General features: G+C 43.9%; 1 long non-coding RNA gene across 1 annotated transcript; it reads right to left on the bottom strand.

Annotated features, from left to right (window-relative positions):
• Positions 1 to 257: 257 nt before the first annotated feature.
• Positions 258 to 20,538, bottom strand: LOC108497468. The gene is made up of 3 exons (XR_001874838.1): positions 19,951 to 20,538; positions 6,992 to 7,077; positions 258 to 2,521 (listed from the first exon to the last, which is right to left on the bottom strand). It is a non-coding gene; the product is annotated as an uncharacterized LOC108497468 (long non-coding RNA).
• Between the last annotated feature and the right edge of the window lie 319 nt (positions 20,539 to 20,857).

Genomic DNA, 20,857 nt, shown 5'->3' with positions numbered 1-20,857 from the left:
GGATTTATTTGTTACGGCATTAAAGCCAAAGTGACACTGATACAAATGAGATATTGAACAGACACACTTTATCATAGTATCACATGTTTTGAGGCTGATGAAACCAAATGTGTGTAACTAGATCTGCAAAACAGAGGTAAAATTGTTGCTCAGTTACATCAGGAATAAGCCTAGTAATTCTGTCTCAGCTATGGTGGGATCTCTTACAAACAAATCAAGACTTGAGAAATGTCTTGAATAACTAAAGTCTATGTGTTTTAATCCATCCTAGTAGTCAATAAACATCATTATGAAGGAGAGGCTTTGTATTTAGTCTGGATTCATTTGTCTTCAACATCATGTTTTCTGTTTTCAGCTAGCTTGAAGACATAATATGGTATTTTATTTTTTTCTTATCAGTAATAGAGTCATTTACAGATGATGACTGAGTCATCTCTTGCTCTGCTCCTTGTTTAAACTGTGTAGATTGCAAAAGTTGACTTGCAGTGGAAAACTGGTAAGACTTTTAATTTCAAAATGTTTTCTTAGCACTTTTTAATAAAAACAGACAAATCCAGAAGAATGTTTACTGTGTAACAGGAAGTCTAGATATTAGAATGGCCAAGCACTAAACAGGAGTAATACTATATCCCCGTGATTTGATGAAGCTGAATTTGTTTCTGCTACTAGCTCTCAGTACAGTACAGTACTGCCTCTGATAGTTGTCAAAGGGTGACTAAATGGTCAAGGTGTGAAGGAACCCTTCTGGAAGAATAGACCAGAATAGATACTGAGGGTTTTATCTGTGTTTACTGTTGAAGTGCTTAGCAAACTTTCCATGTTGTTAAATTTGAAGAAAGAAAAAAATTCTAACACACACACACAAACACACAAAATCAAATTAAAAAAGCCACTACACCTGTGTGTGAGGTTTCTGTAGAGATTCAACAGAATTGATGGTTGTACCTTGCCAATTGACATAAACCATAATGAAAGAATACATGTGTTAGATACACAGCCATGAAATCATGAATTACAGGTCTTTGGAAGAATCTCTGAGCATGTATGTCAAGATGATCTGGCAAATAAAGTTTAAATTTTCAAAGGGCTTTTAGCAACATCTCATTCCAAGTGTCCATACAGAAATGAGAATGAGAAAGAAGGGATAATTATGGAAGACTAATTAAAATATTATAAATTAAATATATTAAAAACTAGTTCTCTGCTGCTCAGTGTATTGATATATGTTCTGGAAATGAATTTGGGAAGTCAGGGATGCACTGACAATACTAAGCTACTTAGGCTTGAGACTAAAGACAAAAGCTGCAAAGAGTTGCAGAAGGACACCATGAGATTGAATGACTGGGCAATAAAATAGCAAAAATAATATAACGTTGATAAATAAAAAATCAGATACAGCTAGTAAAAAGAAATCTAATTTTATACACTGTGATATCTTTGATATATATTGCCATTTAGGAAATGATTCCAGCTCATAAGATATGATTCTTTGAAAATATCAGCTTCCACAGGAGCAATCAGGAAACAAAGAAAATAATGGGTGGTACTAGGAAAATACCAGATGATCAAACAGAAGGCATTGCAATGCATTTATATGAATTCCTAGTGCACACTCATTTTGAATAGTGCTGGCAATTCTGCCTCTTCTTTCTCCTTCTAATCTCAGGAAGTCTGCAGCAGAACTAGAAATAGGAGAGCAGGGGAAAAAAAATCTGTTAAAAATGCTTGGCTGTATCCAGCTACTGTGTTGGGTATCATCAGCATTTTATCACTTAAGGCCTGTGTGTGAACATGCCATTTTCCCTATATCTGCTGTTCTGAACTGGTTTGGCTTCAGAACTCAGTGAGGATCTACAGTCGGCTGGCATGCCAAGGTCAGGGCAAGAATACAGATAGGCAGAGACATGTGGTGTCTATTATGCAGGAGAGGTTAGCTTGAAAGAAAAATAAGAGTTTGCAAATATACTAAGGTTTTAGTGGTGAAGGTACTTTTTGAATAGAACATACAGTCACAAAGTCAGTTCATTTGTCTTCCCAAAAATCAAAAGTTTCAGCAAAGGAAGTCAGAGTTGTCCTCACTCCAGTTGGTCAGATTTGATCTTCTCCTCAAGGGTCATGCTCTGGCTGCCTATGCCACCTGTCCACTGTCCTAAAGATGAAAAGTACTATACTTGCTGCATCAGGTACCAAAATTGGGAAAAAAAAATTTCATTTTTAGGTAACACATCATCACCTATGGTCTGACACAAACATGAGATAGCATAAGCTAATTTTTGTTCAAAGATTGGAGCACTTGAAAAATCTTGGAATTAAAATGAAGGTGCTCTTTCAAATGTTTTAATGATTTCCAGCCTGACACAATGCTGGTGGTCATGCTGGTTTATTTCGTGTGCATTGGTGTGGCTGGAATAAGCAGGTAGAAGATGGGTCTTAGCTCCCAAATGGGGCCTCCCGCTGCAGTGTTCATAGCAGACGGTGACTGGTCTGCAAGCAAATGCCCATAATTGTCTCTGTAGGGATGCTGTAAAAGAGAAAGGAAGTGAGATGTCATATTGGGGCATGTGCTTCAACATGTGTATAAAAATTACAGTGGGAATATGTACTTAATCCATTAAGGAGGAGACCTGAAGGTCAGGGGGAGGAGAGAGGAGTGATTCTACTTAGCGGAGTCCACACTAACTCTGTAATAAGGCTTGCTCCATCTTACTTAATGCCCAGTCTAATTTCAGAGCTTTTAATATGAAAACTCTAAAAAATTGTTTTAAGAACAGATGATACTCTAAGTAAGGGTTACCATCATATGCCTCCTAGTTGTTGCCTTAACAGGGGCTTTGTGATGGATGATGCTACCAGACAAAAACAGAAAGAAAGTTTGAATCATCTATAGGACAAATAACAAGCTGGAGGAATTAAAAATATTGGGGATAACTTTTAAGGTGGTACCTTTCAATTGATTTGAAAATGCTTGCCTGTGTTCTTACAGGGATGCATGGTGCAGCAGAGAAATCATGATTTTCATTTTTCCCAATTTCCTTATAATAAATTTCCTTCTTTCTCATAAACAACCCAGTCAGGAGGACACACAGGCCACAGACAATATTTATCAAATATCTTTTATGAATTAAGCTGTTACTATTAATACAGTCAAGCTGTTGTTTTCCTTATAGCTATGTCTGATGGTGTTTCCCCAGCCAACCCAGGTTTGATCTGCCTCCGAAGCAGAGGGCTGCCACAGACAGCTCCCATTACACCTTCTCTCTGGCCTGCTGCTTTCTGGTCCCAGTTTCTCCATCCTTGCACAGGTTTCGGCAGTGCACAGGTCTTCATCCCTGCACACAGCTCCCCAGCAGTCAGGAGAGGAGGATGGATTGCACATCAGGAAACCCTGACAGCACTGGAGTGGCTTATGTTAAAAAAAATCTCTCTTTTTTAACCAGGCATTGCAAAGAAAGATGCAGCTTATCTGAAAAGGCAGATTTGCTGGCAGTCTTGGAGAGGCCACCTCTAAAGCAGAGCTGACCACCAGGCAGTCTTAGGAAGGTTGTCAGGTGCTGTGAAACCCATGCAGCTCTGCAGAGCAGTCACGTAAGATGTGCCCTCCTTATCCTGCATGGAACCTGAGATCCTTTCAGTCATATTGGCTGCTCTCTGAGCAGCACCTTCCTTCTCCAACAGAGGAAGCAATATGCTACTGATGTAAAACCTATAATGATCTGTGAACACAAGCAACATTTGCAAGGAAAATCAGTATCTCTTGTTAGTGCAATTGTGACAGTTTAATACGGGAGACAAGCATTTGGGTATGCAAGGCCTTATGTAACATTTACTTCTTTTTTTTTTTAAACAACTATCTCACTAGGTCTAACAAAGAATATGACTGTCCCCAGCAAATGTTGACTTGCTCAAGAAACAGAAGTCATGGAAATTTCAGATTGTATATATGGCATATAATATGTATCCTAAACACCAACACACATTCACTCACGTGTACAGATTAAATATAACAGGAGAGGTATGCAGCAGATGCAGTATATACAGTCTAACATTTATACATATGTATGTTATTTTAATTTAATCCTTATTGATCTAGTCTGGGTCCCTGGCATGCTGGGAGAGAAGAGTGGTAGCAAATGCTTCTATAATGAAACTGCCTAAGCTGCCCAGTATCAGCAGTAGTTCTCTGCCGTGTTTGCACTGTACAGAGACAGCCCTTGCCCTGCAGGCCTTCACCAAGAAAATAGGCTAGTGTTAAAGAAAAGCAATATATAATTCAGTAAGACTATATGAAACCTCCATGCTTTCAAAAGGAGGTCTATTTTCGCATGAGAGATCCATTAGATCAGCTCAGGTGTCCCAAGGAATGCTACTGCACCAGTCTAACTCACTGCATTAAATCCAGTGTACGAGTTGTAATGGATTTTATGACATCCCCTGTTCTCACTGTTCTGCTTGGGGGAAATTTCAGCTGGGCTAAGAAAGGAATAATAGCTGCTTGATTCAAAATCTTTATCGGAGAAGAAACATTTGCAGCTTAATCTAAAAATCTCAACCCCCATATTATTTCAAAAGAAAAAAAAAGCACTTGGCACTACACAATAATTGAGATAAAGGGGAGAAAACTGTTCACTGGAAGTCTTAAGAACCTACTATAAAAACATTCTTCTTGGTTTGTCAGTCACTCATTTTTGTTACTTCTGTAATCAACTCTATCTTTTGCTCCTTCTTAGTTTTAATTTTGTTTTGCTTGCCTTGCCTGTACACAGACACACAAATAGAACAGGCCAGTGTCCCCTCTCACGATGTAAGATTCAAAAATTAGTTTTTAATGAAAGATGCATCCAGTCTTTCTCAAACAGAAATAGTAATTTGAGTCATAACAAGGACTATTAAACAATGCCCTGTAGTGAGCTACAATTGGTGTTTTCCTCTCTACACCTCTCCTAATTGCTCACTATTATTCTGACTGCTTATATAGTTTTGATGGGTTTTGATGTGCTCAAGATGCTTCTGCAGAGTATTTTCCTAGACTGGTGAGCAGAATTATTATATGGTTGGTCCTAGCATCTTATTACTTTTTAAGTTAAGATTTTATTAGTCCTATCTTGCTAAAATTTGCAAATCAAATTATTTTTAATTTGAAGGAGAATGATTTGATGGTAATATCTGCTGGGTTCAGCTAAAGTAAATCAAAACACATTCAGCGTAGCTGAAATTGTCTTGAAAGCAGAAAGGCATTTGCACTGTGAATCTGTGAGGGTGGAGGTGATGAATTATACTGTGAAAAAAAATGAAAACCAGATGGCACTTGCCAAACACCAACACAGTACAGTTACGCATAGTGGAGGCATAACCACATAGCACTTATACAAACCTGTTACCTAGATCCTCATTAGGCTTCTGAGCAGAATGAAGTTTGAGTTTTGCTGAGGTGTCTGGTGACATCGGGGTTTTGTGAGATGAAGACAAAGCAGCAGCTTGGGTTGAATGAGCCCAGGCTAGAGATGAGATGATGGACGGGCAGTTTGCCAGGACCTCCCCAGCACTGATTGCTTTGTCCAGAACTGCTGCACAGTTTGGAGCCCCCACTAGTGCCTGCAGGGCAGGGAGCTGCTGGCTGCTCTGATAACAGGGGATGAGGCAGGATTTGAAATCTGAGTTTAGAACAGTGTGGTCTTTCCCAGCGCTTTTATGACAGCTCAGGCATCACTTTGGTGGCCACAAATAGTTCTAAAACCACAACTTCAGATGCATTATGAACCTAAAGTTGGTGTAGGAAGAATCCAGATTTCATATAGGAGGAGATAAAACTTGTAGGAAAAATTAAAACCCTGACTGCACTGCAGCCAGGAATAAAATTGTCACTGACAGCTACAGAAAAACTAGGATTTCCCCCTATACAAATACATCACGTATTTTGTTGTTGCTAATATGACCCCACTCACAAGAACTATAGCAAGAACAAGAAGATACAACCTAGTGATGAGAGATTCATGTTACAGTTGTTTTGGTTCTGCTGCTCCAAAGCATCCACAGTTTATAAGCTGGGGAGCGCAGCTGTAAGTGAACAGAAGCTTTTGCCCAGAGAGTTATTGCTTATTAAATGTTGCTGTTCAAATTTCTTTGCAACTTGAAAGTAGATTTTCCAATCAACAGATGAGTCATACCCCAATCCTCTTTATTTTGCCAACAGACAAGTAGGAAGATTCAGCTGATATACATCTTGGAATATTGCCAATTTATGATTCAATTTACTGTCATAATTGTTTGTTGTTCTGCTTTGTTTCAGTGAAAATGATGGATCATAATAATTATTTTGCATATCGTACTTCTCTTTTAGTCCTTAGATCTAGAAAGGGATTTGGACCAGTCTTCCTGCAAATGAATCACACCATTTTTATTTAGAAATACCTAGGTTAATTTTTGTTATCAGCAGTCTTTATTATCAACATCTCTTAATAGCAACATTAAAGAGGAAAATCAATTCCCAAGAAAATCCTTCTGGCCACTTTCCTATCAGCTAAAAGGTCATGGCACTGTAGAGTTAAAACCTCATCATCTCTACATGACTATTCTTGCCTGTTCCACTCAAAATATCCTGTGAAACAGTCACATTAGTGCTTTATGATTAACAGCAGCCATTTACAGAAGATGTCCTTTGGCTGGAATTTTCCACCCTGCAGCTGAGATGCAGTACCTGACAGCATTCCTGGGGCAGAGGAAGGTACAAATCAAAACTGGAGATGCCAACAGATCATGTAAGTATGCATTTGTAGGGGTTCTGCCATGCTGTGGACCTGTAAATTGCTCAAGATGAAAAAGTTTGATCCATTGACATTGCAAAACTGACCCCTCCTTTGGCCCGGCTGAGTGTTGCATGTCACAACACAGAAAGCTTCTCTGTGGGAGAGCTTCCAAATGAAATCGCTCACCTGCCACATTGTGGAGGGAAGGGTCTAATAGATCTGTCACCTATTTTTCTTCCAAAACCTACCTGCAAGCTGGTCCTGACCTGGGATGTACACCTGTTGGCCTAATGCTCTCCATGGGAAAACAATGTTGGTTCTTTTCTTTGGGCACCTGGAGGAGGGTCCAAATTTTAGTGTCTCAGTTTTAAAGACTATGTCCATTCTATTAAAAATAACAAAACAGAGAGTTTGATCTGTATCCCTGAGTGATATGAACTTTTTCACATCCACATTGCCCAGGGCATGCCTCTCCTGTAGCACTCCCACTCCATCCTCTCTCTGGAGGTCCTCTGGCACTGTGCTGGTGTCCCTTCAGCAACAGAATTACGATTTAGAGAGGTGGGGAACTTTACCTTCTTTTCTTTTTCTGAAATAATGTAAGGTTTGCTCTGCAATTCTGAACTTCAAAAACCTGTGAGTGGGTGTTTTGTTCATACCAGTGTGTGGCATGAGGACATACGCCAATGTTGGAGGCTCAGGTTCATTTATGGTACCTTCCAGGAAGAGTTCCTGGGAAAAAACTCTCCAGAAGCATGCCTGGGCTCTGTCTTGGAAAAAGTTTGTTGAAGTGCTCAGGCCAGTCCATGAGCAAACTAAAAGTTCAGCACAGAAGAGTTGTGAACCAGTGCTTAGCCCCCATTCCCTGCCCCACATTTATTTAGCTGTACTACCATACCAGGAGTCAGCACCTTATTTTAGCAAGAACAGTGTTACCAAATGAGCAGAAAAAGAGTGACACAAGTCATATCCAACACCCACTTTCTGCCAGGAAGCAGATATCACTCTCTGCTGGGTTAAGAACTGGCTGGATGGCCAGGCCCAGAGAGTGGTGGTGAATGGTGCTGCCTCCAGTTGGTGACTGGTCACTAGTGGTGTCCCCTAGGGATCAGTGTTGGGCCCAGTTCTATTTAATATCTTTACTGATGATCTGGATGATGGCACTGAGTGTACCATTAGCAAATTTGCAGATGACACCAAGCTAGGGGGGCAGTGTTGATTTGTTGCAAGGCTGGAGGGTTCTTCAGAGGGACCTGGATAGGCTGGAGAGTTGGGCTGATTCCAATGGGATGAGGTTCAACAAAGCCACATGCCAGGTCCTGCACTTTGGCCACAACAACCCCCTCCAGCACTACAGGCTGGGGACAGAGTGGCTGGAGAGCAGCCAGGCAGAAAGGGACCTGGGAGTTTGGATCGACAGAAAGCTGAACATGAGCCAGCAGTGTGCCCAGGTGGCCAAGAAGGCCAATGGCATCCTGGCCTGGATCAGGAACAGTGTGGCAGCAGGACCAGGGAGGTGATTCTTCCCCTGTACTCAGCGCTGGTGAGGCCACCCCTGGAGTGCTGTGTCCAGTTCTGGGCCCCTCAGTTCAGGAAGGATGTTAAGGTGCTGGAGCAGGTCCAGAGAAGAGCAACAAGGCTGGTGAAGGGACTCAAGCACAAGTCCTATGAGGAGAGGCTGAGGGAGCTGGGGTTGTTTAGCCTAGAGAAGAGGAGGCTCAGGGGAGACACCATCACTCTCTACAACTACCTGAGAGAAGGCTGTAGCTGGGTGGACATCGATCTCTTCTCCCAGACAACCATCAGTAGAACAGGACACAGTTTTAAACTGTGCCAGAGGAGGTTTAGGTTGGATATTAGGAAGAAATTTTTTAGAGAGAGAGTAATCAGACATTGGAATGGGCTGCCCAGGGGGGTGGAAGGTTCACTGTCCCTGGAGGTTTTTGAGATGAGACTGGATGTGGCACTTAGTGTCATGGTCTAGTAACCACAGCAGTGTTGGATCAAGGAACTTGCTAATCTCAGAGGTCTTTTTCAACCCGATTGATTCTATGATTCTATGTTTCTATGAATGCTTTTAGCATAATCCAGATTAAAAATATCATATATATATAAATCTAGCAGAGTAGGAACCTCTAAATTGCCTCCTGGGACTCCTCCCAGGGAACTCAGCTCATGCCTCACCCCCAATTCAAGGTCCTATTGAGAATTATGGTTTCATCTTATGTAAAATACCAAAAGTTTTTGGCAGAATACTTGAAAATTAATACTGCAGCACAATCATGGAAATTCCTCTCTTTTTAATGGGATTTTCTGCCTGGCTAATAAACAAATTGTCTTTCAAATGAAAGCTGTCTCTGAGCCTGCTCTCTTGCTGGATTCTGGCCTAGCTAACAGAGAAGGAAACTCCAGAGAAGTTATGCTCTCTCTGACAATGATCATGCTGTTAAGTGATATGTAGAGGCCATTTATTTATTTACTTACTGATTTGCCATAGTTAATATTTGTTGCATTGCTGCCTGCTGTCTCTCCCCATTGGTTTAAAAGGAATGTTGCACTCTGGGTTGTATTTTCCCTCCTAGTGCTTTAGCCACTCAAATCTGTTACTGTTGTTGTCCTCTCCTGTCTTCTAGCCCTGGGGATAGTTTTCTGCCATAATCATCCTTTATCTCTCTTAGGGTTAACTCTTGCAGTCCTTCCCCCCCCCACCAAGAGATGAGAGATGAGTGAATAGATAGACAAACGGGGCCAACAATGAATGAAAGCAGCAGGGCTGCATACCCCAGCAGGGTAAAATGCTGACTGTAGCAGCACTGCTTTAAACAATCACAGTTTCTTCTGAGTTACCTTACTGGTCACAACCTCTACAGGTAACTACTGTGCTCTGTAATCACAAGCTTCTCAGACCAATAGTTATACATTTTTATTTATCTATGAGGCAACCAGCACAGAAGCAGCACTTCTGAACATAGATGATAATTCATTCTGGCACTGTGTTGTGCTGTGTTAATATGAAAATGCAGTGCTGATTTTGTTTATTTGTTTTGTGTAAGGAGATTGATGCTAAATCTCCCCCTGCAAATCCAACAGGATCATTGTGGTTTAAGATAATTGCATAGTTTAACACAGTTGTAAAACTGCAGTTGATTCTGGCATTTGGAGCCTGCCTTTGATGTGTCTCAGGTTCATCTCCTGGAACTGTGTGCCAGTTTGTCCCACGATCCATATTTATTTGTTTAAATTTAAAATAATCAAGATCGGTTCCCAAGGCTCTATGGAACTGCCATAATAAATTATGCAAAAATACTGTTAAGTTAAGCCTCAGCAATTCAGTCAGCCAGCTATCTACCTCCACTGTCAGCTGGAAAGCATGTCTCTGCCTCATCTGAAAACTGTCTTACATACATGCCTTTTGCAGCGGGCCTGGAAAGTCAGCAAATTTGGCATCTTCGAAAGAAAAAGAGGAACAATTTCCAGAGCCATCAAATACAACACTCGGTAAGAGCTGTGTTTTTCCCAGTTACTAGGTGCTAGAGCTTCTGAAGAAAGCATTTATTGGTTTCAGGCCCAGTTCATAGAGGACTTTACTGTGCACACACAAAAAAAAAAGTGTGTGAGAGGACAAGACATTCTTAATCCAAACACGGAGAATAAGTAAAACTTCCAGGGAAGACCCCAAATATATTCTCTCTGCTTTCCCAGGCAAACACCATAAACTGCAAGAAGACATTGACACACTGAACAGAGCTCCTGAGGCACCAATATCTTATACTCTGTATTGAGTCTGTGTGGCAAGGTTTTGGTGTGGGGGGGCCTGCAGGGGGGGCTTCTGTGAGATTCAGCCAGAAGCTGCAACCCAGTGCCAGTCAGCTCCAAGATGGACCTGCTGCTAGCCAAGGCCAAGCTCATCAGGGAGTGCCTCCAGGATAACAGAGTTAAACAGGGGAAAAAACTCCGACAACTTCAGCCAGAGAGAGGAGTGAGAACATTTGAGAGAAACAGCTCCGCAGACACCAAGGTCAGTGGAGAAAAAGGGGGAAGAGGTGCTCCAGGTGCCAGAGCAGAGATTCCTCTACAGCCTGTGGTGAAGACCATGGTGAGGCAGGCTGTCCCTCTGCAGCCCATGGGGTTCCACAGTGGAGCAGGTATCCCCCTGCAGCCTGCAGAAATGTGTGATGAGCTGACTGCAACCCCCATTCCCTATCCTCCTGCACTGCTGGGGGGAGAAGGCAGAGAATTCAGAAGTAGAGTTACACCCAGGAAGAAGGGAGGACTGGGGGAAACTGTTATAAGATTTAGTTCTATTTCTCATTACCCTACTCAGATTTAACTGGTAATAAACCACACCAATTTCCCCAAGTTCAGTTTATTTTGTCTGTAACAGTAATTGGTGACTGATCTCCCCCTGCCCTTATCTCAACTTATGAGACTTTTGTTATGTTTTCTCTCCCCTGCCCAGCTGAGGGGGGGGGAGTAATAGAGTGGCCTTGGTGGGCACCTGGCATCCAGCCAGGGTCAGCTCACCACGTACTCCCAAATATTCTGCTTGGATTTCAGCTGTTGAGCTCATGAGGCATGTTTACCAGCATCTAACCCTGAGGAAACCATCATGTGGATCATGTTGTCAGTGTTTGTGCCCAAGAGGGAAGGCCGTATGTGTCTAATGAGGCACACTGTATGAAAACTGGCAAAAGAGAATGCTAGCAAAGGAAGAATAAAGTTACAAATAAAGTAGGCTTAAAAATAGTGAAATCATTTCAACTATGACTTCCATTGTAGAAGCTCTAAACTCTCACTTGGTCCTCTAAAGCCCACGTCCCTGGTATCTCCTAAATAACTTCCCAGTATCCTATTTCTTCCCACTCCTGTCAGTACTGTGGCAAAAAGTTCAATTGTCACAAAACGACCTATGCTTATATGACTACATTCCTTTACCCTCCAAAACGCTTGGCCATGTCTAGTTTGCCTGATGGCTCTGCTCTTTGTTATGTAGTAACTCCTGTGCTCATGAATTGTCTGGAAAAGTGCTTGTGGGCCCAGGCCAAAACCATGCCAAAAACCTTTTGCAAAAGTTCAACACAATTTCAGCAATTTCAGTTGCCTAAAGCACCTTCTGCAAACAGCCAAGGATGCTGCCCATCCAAAAAAGCTCTTTACTCAGGGGACTCAAGCTCCACAGTTAAATCTCAGCTTGTTATCTGTGTGCACCTTTGGTCACGACAATGGCTGTGCCTTGGGATGGATTCTAAGAAGAGTCGAGGCAGACTATGGGCACAGTACCAAGTGAGAATAAAGCACCTTTCTGAAATCTAATTCTCAAACACAAAAAAGGGAAATGTAATGAAAACTTGACTGAAGGAAGACTAGACTTTAGCTAACCCCTAAATCCCATTTTTCCAGATCTGATCTCTAGACCTTACAATGCCAAGTAGAGCCAAGCACAAACACTTTCACTTATAAAGGAGCTATATTCTCTTTGAAAATCATCCTCTGCAGGTTCCAGCCAAGGCCACATCCCAGATGGGGAGAACTGTGGGGTTCTGCCTTTCAGCTTTTTGGTGAAGAAGCAGTCTCATTGAAATTCTAAATACCCTGGGACCAATATTAAATATTGTGTCATGTTGGAAGGTTACTTACCCTCCTCAGTATTTTCTGAATGAAAGACTCCTTAGAATAGGGAAAAGTAAAAGGCTGTAGGATCACTTGTGGACATCTTATTAACTGAGGCTGTGTATTGTCATTTCTAACATGGCTTTGCTGAAGTCTCCAAAACAACTCAGCTTCTGAAGCTTGCAAGAGCTTGCAAAGACCATTCAAGGATCAGGGAGCACAACTGAGAGAACTGAGGCGTAAGAGTCTGTAGCTGGTTTTAATGCTACTACCAGCATGCACAGTTCAATCATACATATACATGCTGCATGTGTCACCCAAGTTGAGTTTAAGTAGCTTTTCTTCTTGAAAGACAACAACAGACTCATCTTTCCCACAGGTGAATGCATTTGAGATATGTTCATAGGTAAAGCAGACACAGCAGCGGAGGCTTAATTAAACATTTGCCTAACCACGTAAACAGACAGTGATATATCTTCATAGCATCTGGCAGTTTAACCATTCACTAGTCATCCTATAATTAGCATGCTGATGAATTTAATAGAATACTGTTTTAATGTAGTGCCAGATGGCCCTTTTGACTGACAAGGAGAATGACAATCTCTGTCATGTTTACTTCAAGGGTAGCAGAACAGCCAAAAAGTTCCTTCTTAGAGCACAACATTGATGAAGTAAGAGGGTACGTTTACTTTCCTCAGAAATCAATGGCTTTGAATGTGCAACACAGAGTAAGCATAGTTCATGAACTTCCCATGAAAAGTTTCCTTGCTTACTTTTCCTATTTGGTAAAGACATTAGCTTGCTTGTTATGTTTGCAGAAGAACATTATATAAGACAAATAAGGATCAATCCCAAGGTCCTGTGAAACAGGAGGAAGTGGAGGACATTAAGAGTAGCGCTGAGAGAGGTCTGCTCTGCAGCAAGGCCTGTGAGATGACCCCTGATCACCTCAATGGAGCTTAAAATTGGCCCAAACACTACACAAGTGATTTTGCTACAGGTCCATTCATTAGAGAAATTAACTTTTACAAAGCAGCCAGTGAAATGGCAAGGACACTAAAATGAGGAGTATCCATGGAAGAGAAAACTAAAAGACAGAGATATTTGCTGTTGGTAAGTGAAGACAATTATTGTGTAACCATGCAGAGAATTTCTATAAACTTCAGTATCATTCTAGAGTTTATAGACTATAATGGAATTAGTAGTCAGACTATAACAATCTTATTATCAAAGAATGTCTTGCAACTAAGAACCTCTGGGAAAAGATAACCATGCGTGACAGATAAATCTCAGTGGCTCTTTCATTTTGAAGCTAGATGCAATCTGCTAGGCCAAAGTCTCTTTCATGACAACTATCAATCATGTTCCAGTTGAGCTCCAACTAACATTTTGAATATTAAAACTTGCTAACTTATTTTCATTCAGTGTATCTCTATACAATCCCTTTCTCTTAAATAATAAACCATACTGTCAAAATGTCAGTGTAGGGACTCTGTACAGACTGTTACCTTATCAGCATGAACAACACACTCCACACTAATACCCCAAATTCCCTGCTACAGAGAGCAACTGCTTTTGACATGAGGCTCTTCCAAAATGTACCCAGACTGATGGAGATCTCAAACTACTTTTATGGGCTCCTGTAGCGATTCTGACTTAAAGACTATAGCACAGTAAGATTTAGTGACCCATGTAACAGTGAATCTGTGAAGGCCGAAGTCCGTGCTGTGCTGTGCGAGTACAGCATCACCTTCAGGCCTGTGCTGTGCTGCACCTCTCCCTCAGCGCAACGCAAATTCAGTCGGGGGATGATAACAGAGGAGCCTACAGGCAGCTCCCACTCCATACCAGTGATTACACATTTGCATGGCCTTGCCTTTATCTCACAATGCAACAATAAGTTATTATGGAAACATTCTCTGTTTGACAGTAGAAATGATGAATGGAGTTTTTTCTTGTAAGAAAATCCTTTAAGAACTTGAATGACCAGAACAGACTAATCCTTCCTTCCAATGGGATCTGCATGGCATGCTGCACTGATGGGAGGCCACTTTGGTGCTGCCCAACATGGAGTACCCAGCATCTAAATGAACGGAAGATCAACTATACTATTCACCTTCTTTATACGCTTTATATGTTAGCTTCTATAAATCTTATTTTAAATGATGCTTTACAGAATCCAGATGCCTTTCTTACTGACATCATAACCTCCGTGTTCAAATCCCTTGTTGCAGCCGGCAGGTCCTAGTTAGAAATGCCTCTCTAGAGAAAAAATCCTGAGGGAAGGGGTGCCCAGGGGGGTGGGTGGTTGACTGGCCCGGGTGCAGCGGCGGGCGAATCGCCCCAGTGGCTCCCGCGGTGGCCGGGTAGAGAGAGAGGGGGCTGTTTGGACGCCTCTTCCGGCTGAAGTACTGGGGTGTCCCAGCAGGGACGGGCGGGGGAAGGGGAGGCCGGAGGACCCTTGCGCTGCGTTTGCTTATGAGCGAAATGGGGCCGTCCCGCGCAGCCGGCGGGCAGCCCGGGTAAGGCACCGCGGGGGCACGGAGCGTCTGCCGCCCCTGGACGGGAGGCTGCGGGGATCCGGGGGCAGGGAGGAGGCGGAGGGGACGGGAGGGTCCAGCCGCCGGTGACGCCCGGGACGAGGAGGGGTCCGCGCCCTCCGCCGCCGGGAAGATGCTCTGCCCGCGCCGACGCCTCTGCCCCCGGCCAGGTCGGGCCGGGGCGACCCCCGCCCACTCAGTGCAAGAAGGAGACGCGGGGAAGGGACCGGCGCTCACACGCTCCGTTTGTGATACCCTGAGTTTGGCAGGATATTGCTGTTCCAGGCAGCAAGGCAGCGGTAACCAGTGCACGGAAACCAGCCCCATTAACCCAAGAACAAAAGGACGTGTTGGGGCTGGCAGGGTGGGACGGTTTTAGACAAGGATGTCGTGCGGGTCAGTGTCAAATGCTTTGTGTAAGTCCAGGTAGATGATGTCAGTTGCTCTGCCCCTATCACCAAATGCTCTATCCCCGTCATAGAAGGTCACCAAATTGGACAGGCATGATTTGCCCTTAGTAAAGCCATACTGTCTGTTACCAATGTCCTCTTTGTTTTCCATGTGCGTTAGCAGTTTCCAGGAGAATCTGCTCCATGATCTTGCCTGGCAAGAGGTGAGACTGGTCCGTGGTTTCCTGAGTTCTCAGCCTTCCTGTTTTTAAAAATGGAAGTTATATTTCCCTTTTTCCAGTCATTGGGAACTTCTGACTGCCACAATTTTTCAAAAATGATGGATAGGGGCTTAGCAACTTGGTCTGCCAGCTTCCTCAGGACATGCAGTTGAATGTCATCAGGTTCCATAGACTTGTGCATACCTTAGATGGTCTCAAACCTGATCCTCTCTTACAGTGGGCTCAGGGTCTTCATTCTCCCAGTCTCTGCCTTTACCTTTCCTGACTTTGGTTGCATGGCTAGAGCACTTGCTGTTGAAGACTGTAGTGGGTTGACCCTCGCCAAATGCCAGGTACCCACTAAAGCCACTCTCTCACTCTCCCTCTGCAACTGAACAGAGGAGAGAGAAAAAAAAAGCTAAGGATTCATGAGTTAACAGCTGGGAGAGGTCACTTACTGATTACCTTCATGGGCAAAACAGACTCAAAGTGGGGACAGTACTTAAATTTATTACTAACAGGATAAGAGCCAAAGAGTGAGAAATAAAACAGTCTTAAAAACACCCTCCTTCCTTCCATGTTCTCCCTCTCCCCCCCCCCAGTGGTGCAGGGGTATACGGTCAGTTGCTGCTTCTGCTGCTGCTCAGGGAGAAGAGTCCTTCCCCTGCACCCATGGGGTCCCTCCCATGGGAGACAGTCCCTGATGGACCTCTCTGGCATGGATCCATCCCTTGGGCAACAGTTCTTTCCAAACTGCTGTCCCATGGGTCACTTCTCCATGGGATACAGTCCTTCACAAATTAGCTGTACCGGTGTGGGTCCCCCACAGGGGCCACAAATCCTACCCGGGAAAAACCTGCTTCAGCATGGGCTTCCATGGGCTGCAGGTCTCCAGCAGGACCCTGCTCCATCTTATGCCTCCCACGGGGTCACAGCCTCCTTCATACATCCACCTGCTCCAGCATGGGCTTCTCCATGGGCTACAGGTGGGTCTCCGCACCCTGATGGTCCTCCATGGGCTGCAGGGGCACAGCTGCTCCACCATGGTCTGCACCACGGGCTGCAGGGCCTCAGCTCTGCTGCCTGAAGCACCTCCTGCCCCTCCTTCTGCACTGACCTTGGTGTCTGCATTGTTGTTCCCATGTTCTCACTCTGCTCTTTCCTGGCTGGAATTCTTTCTGTGCAACAACCTTCTGTTCTTAAATATGTTATCACAGAGGTGTTACTATGACTCCTCATTGGCTTGGCCTTGGCCAGTGGCAGGAAGCCTGTCCTGGAGCCGGCTGGCATTGGCTCCACAGAAGAGGGGAAGCTTCTAGCAGCTTCTAACAGAAGCTACCCCTGTAGCCCCCCCGCTACCAAAACCTAGCCACAGAAACCCACTACAAAGACTAAGGCATAGAAGTTGTTGAGAATCTCAGCCTTCTCTCTGTCCAGAGCAGCCAGGTCTCGCGTTTCTTTCTGGAGAGGGCCCACATTGTCCCTAGTCCTTCTTTTGTTTGCAATAATGCCTCAGAGCTTTTTTTGGATTTTTTAACTTTTATAGATTTTAGAAGTAGATGTGTAATGAACGTAGATTTTAATGTAGCTGTGTTATATCCCTTACCCTCTAGCATAATGCTTACACATACACAACCCTACTACCCCGTTTCATATCAATCCCTCTAAAATTCCGTTAGTGTGTTTAGTCTTCTTTTCAAGGTAGAATTGTAGAAAAACACCCTAAGGCCTGGACCAGAAGATATCACACAGACACAGTGACCTTCAAGCCCAGAACTTTGTAGGAACTCCAAGGACTGTATGTGCTTTGAAGAAGATGAAGATGAGGAAGAAGGGGTCCCAAATGCCGCCAGACTCAATTCCCGAAGGGGTGTGTTGGGGGGCATAACCGGGGGTTGAACAAATTGAGATTGGATGGACCTTATTATAAAATCATAGAATCAGTATCTGAGAGAGGGCGTGTGGTATGTATTCCTCTAGGCCTACGGACTCATTAAAGGATCTGCTCCCTTTATCTTCTCTTCTACATTAAATTGGCCTGAAGTCTTTTCTCTGCAGTCTTTTAGGCAACAGTTTTGGCACTCCGAAAGGTGGAAAAGCCGGACCTGTGAGTCCTCCGGATCCACCCATCTTGAGAAGCCCGGCTCCTCAGAACCACACACGGAGGTGAGATAAAAGAGCAGCTCCTTTGGGTAATTTTGCTAGCATCTGCAAAGGGGTATTTCCCAGAAATAGGGGAATACGGTAGGCTGGGAAGTGAGAATTTGGGCCCGTGTTGTTGCAAAAGTTGGTGTTTTCCCAGTCTGTGGGCAGAAGCCTGGGACAGTTAAAAGGGAAGTGGGTGGAGCACACACACCCCCACCACCTTGCGGCTTCGGTAAAGGCAGGGCAGGGACAGTGGAATCTACCACTGTGGTTACTAAGGGGTTTTGTATTGACTTGGTACAAGAGACGGACACCTTTCCATGTAATAAAATAGGTTGCCCTGGCCTGAGGTCAGTGGTGGTGCCTGGAGAGGGAGCTCCCATGGTAATCCCGAGGTCTTGGTTTCAAGACTGGCACCGGGTACCGTTTAAGCAGCTATTTTGCACTCTTGTTGACATTATTTATGTATGTTGTTTTGTGACAGCAAAATGTTTTGAGAATGTTCGAATGTAACAAATATGGGGATGTTTAAAATTCTATACTTATTATTTGAATAACAGTATTGTGATAATTGCATGTATGTGGATGTATTTGAGAATTTAATAACTTCTAATAATTTTTATTTTTAAAGCTATTGGGAATTGAATGAAAAATAGGGAAAATTTTTGAAGCTGTAGTGTTCTGGTTTTGTGGAGATAAACTTAAATGTTCTTGGTTTAAATGACACTAATTTACATAGTGAAAAATAATTACAAAGGCTTTTAGGCAAAGGAGAATTTTTCTCTCTCTTTATACTATGAAGCAGAAGGTTTCAAATCCTTTTCTTTACCTTGAGTTCAGTAATTGATTGGTAATCAGCATGCAATTTATGCTGAAACAGCCTGTATGTGAATTTATTTAGTTTAAATCTAGCTCCCTAGTAAATTGTCCATATTGCTCCAGTTTCCGTAATATGTGTAGCAACTTTGTTTGCTGATTGATAAAAGGTTCATCCCGCACACTCCATCACAGTTAGAAGAACATGAAACTGCCAAACCCAATAAAAGCTTTGTATCAGCCAGCTCTACATTTAAAAAATATGAATTAATGAACATACTGGGCTTTAGGATGGTGAGATGTTAAATTTCATTCCATGTGTAAATGTTTTTAATTTACCCTCTACCCTTTATTTCCATTGTCAAGGAAACAACTTACACCGCTTTTGAGAAAACTGATTTGAAGGCAAAAAACTACAAATGTTACAAGCAAAACTTACATCTTCTTGACAATGCAAAATGCAGTGGTATGAGTGAATAGTTAGCAAAGTTTTAGTTCACCATGTCCTGCCTTTCTTTTCCACGTTATGTAAAAAAGGAGATTCTGAGTGAGGGGTTTGCTTGTCGTCTTCCTCACCCAAAGGTAAGTTACTTATTCGTTTAGCCAAGGAGTTAGTAGGAAAGTTTCTATAGGAACAGGAATAGCGGCAGAAAATGACAAAATCTAATTCCACCCAACTGTTAAGCAGTAGACTATTGTTATTATGTTTAAGGGGCAACGCATTATTTCCTTTTTTTGCAAAGGCAATCATGCAAGAAGTGTTTTTTACCCTTTTCTTTAACTAAAAAGTAAGTTATAAAATCTCGGTTTTCAAAAATTTCATTCTTTTCTAACTCTGAGATAGGGGCAAAAAGCAGGAAAACCCATCTTTCTTTAGCTTTGAGAGATTGATAGATTAGTGAAAGGGTTTCTGTACATAGGGAGGCTGTGTTTATATGGTTTTCTAGTAGTGTATGTAAATGCATTACCTCTGTTTTAAGGAAAGGCCATTGTACCTGGCCTGGTAGTTGCCAGCATGGGTTGTATACAGTCCCGAGAGGAGGAGATCCCAAAAGGATCCCCGTTAGCCTTGGTTTTGCAGCACTGGAGGCATTTAACTGGCTCTGAAACATCTTTAGAGAGGCAGGAGTTATGAAGGCTCTCTATAAATATGTGGCCTTCGCACGGGCTGCTCGGAAGGAAGACTTGGCCGAAGTTTGGCTCTTTTCAAATGAATACAGTGTTACAGCTTATGTCGATTTTTCATAAAGAGGAGCAGTGGAACGAAGTAGCGTATGCTGAATTGGTTTTGGTTTTTAAACCATCTGGGGCTGCAGGGCCATGGCAGGCTGTGGGGCCGGCTCCTCGGAGCACCTGGAGTGGCTGCATGGAGACCTGAGGGGTGTCCCCGAGCGGCTGGGGGGGCGTGTGTGTGTGTGTGTGTGTGTGTGTGTATTCCTGGAGCCTGTAGGCTCATTAAAACTTCTCTCTTATCTTATCTCCTTACCTAATTGGGCCTGAAGTCTTTTTTTTCTCCCTAGGTCTTCTAGGCAACAGTTTTGGCAGCCTGAAAGGTGGAAAAGCGGGACCTGTGGCTCTCCAGATTGGAAAATTTCATCCTGCAGGAAATTCTTCTTCGGCCGGCATATTTTGGAGAATTCCCGCACTGATCTTGAGAGGCCCAGCTCCTCAAAACCACACACGGAAGTGAGATAAAAGAGCAGCTTTTTGTTAGCAGCTGCGAACTGCTATTTCCCAGAAATAGGGAATACACTGGGACTGGGAAAGGGAATACAGTGGGACTTGGGCCCAGAAGTTGCAAAAGTCAGGTTTTTTCCCAGTCTGTGGGTGAAAGAGTTTCGCCGGGGCGGGCAGTTGGTCTGTCTGTGAGGTTTCGGTAAGGGCAGGGCAGAGGGAAACTCAGGTGTTTCGTGTTTAGTGTTGGCCAGCCGGGCCGAGCCGGGGGACGCCTCTCCGTGTGTTGAAGTACTGTGATATGGCCTGAAGCCGGCAGTGGCGCTCGGGGAAGGAGTTTCCACAGTGCTCCTGGGTCTGTGAACTCTAATCCCGGTGCTACTCCTGTCTGTATTTTGTCATCATGGGTTGTACGCTGGCCAAGGAGAAGAAGATCCCTAAGGGATTCCCTCTGGCTTTGGGGGGGGCCGCCCCCCCAGGGGCTGCGGGAGCGATGTCGCCCGTAGCGGTTTCAGGCGCAGTCGCTAGCAGGCAGGCGGCGGCCCCCTCAGGAGCTGCAAGGTCGGTTCTGGCTGGAGCCGCCCCAGGGGTGGTGCTGACTGCCGGCGCGGTTGCTGCGGCAACGGGGGCTGCCGCCCGCACAGGCGCAGTTGCGGGCGTGGACGGCTTCGTCCCCGCAGGGGCCGACACGGCCCCGGGAAGAGGGGTGGAGCCGCCCA

The sequence above is a fragment of the Lepidothrix coronata genome, unplaced genomic scaffold, assembly GCF_001604755.1.
Source record: "Lepidothrix coronata isolate B3197 unplaced genomic scaffold, Lepidothrix_coronata-1.0 Scaffold48, whole genome shotgun sequence".
Taxonomy (NCBI): domain Eukaryota; kingdom Metazoa; phylum Chordata; class Aves; order Passeriformes; family Pipridae; genus Lepidothrix; species Lepidothrix coronata.
The sequence above is the reverse complement of the archived record's forward strand: the minus strand, read 5'-3'. Positions and strand labels throughout refer to the sequence as shown.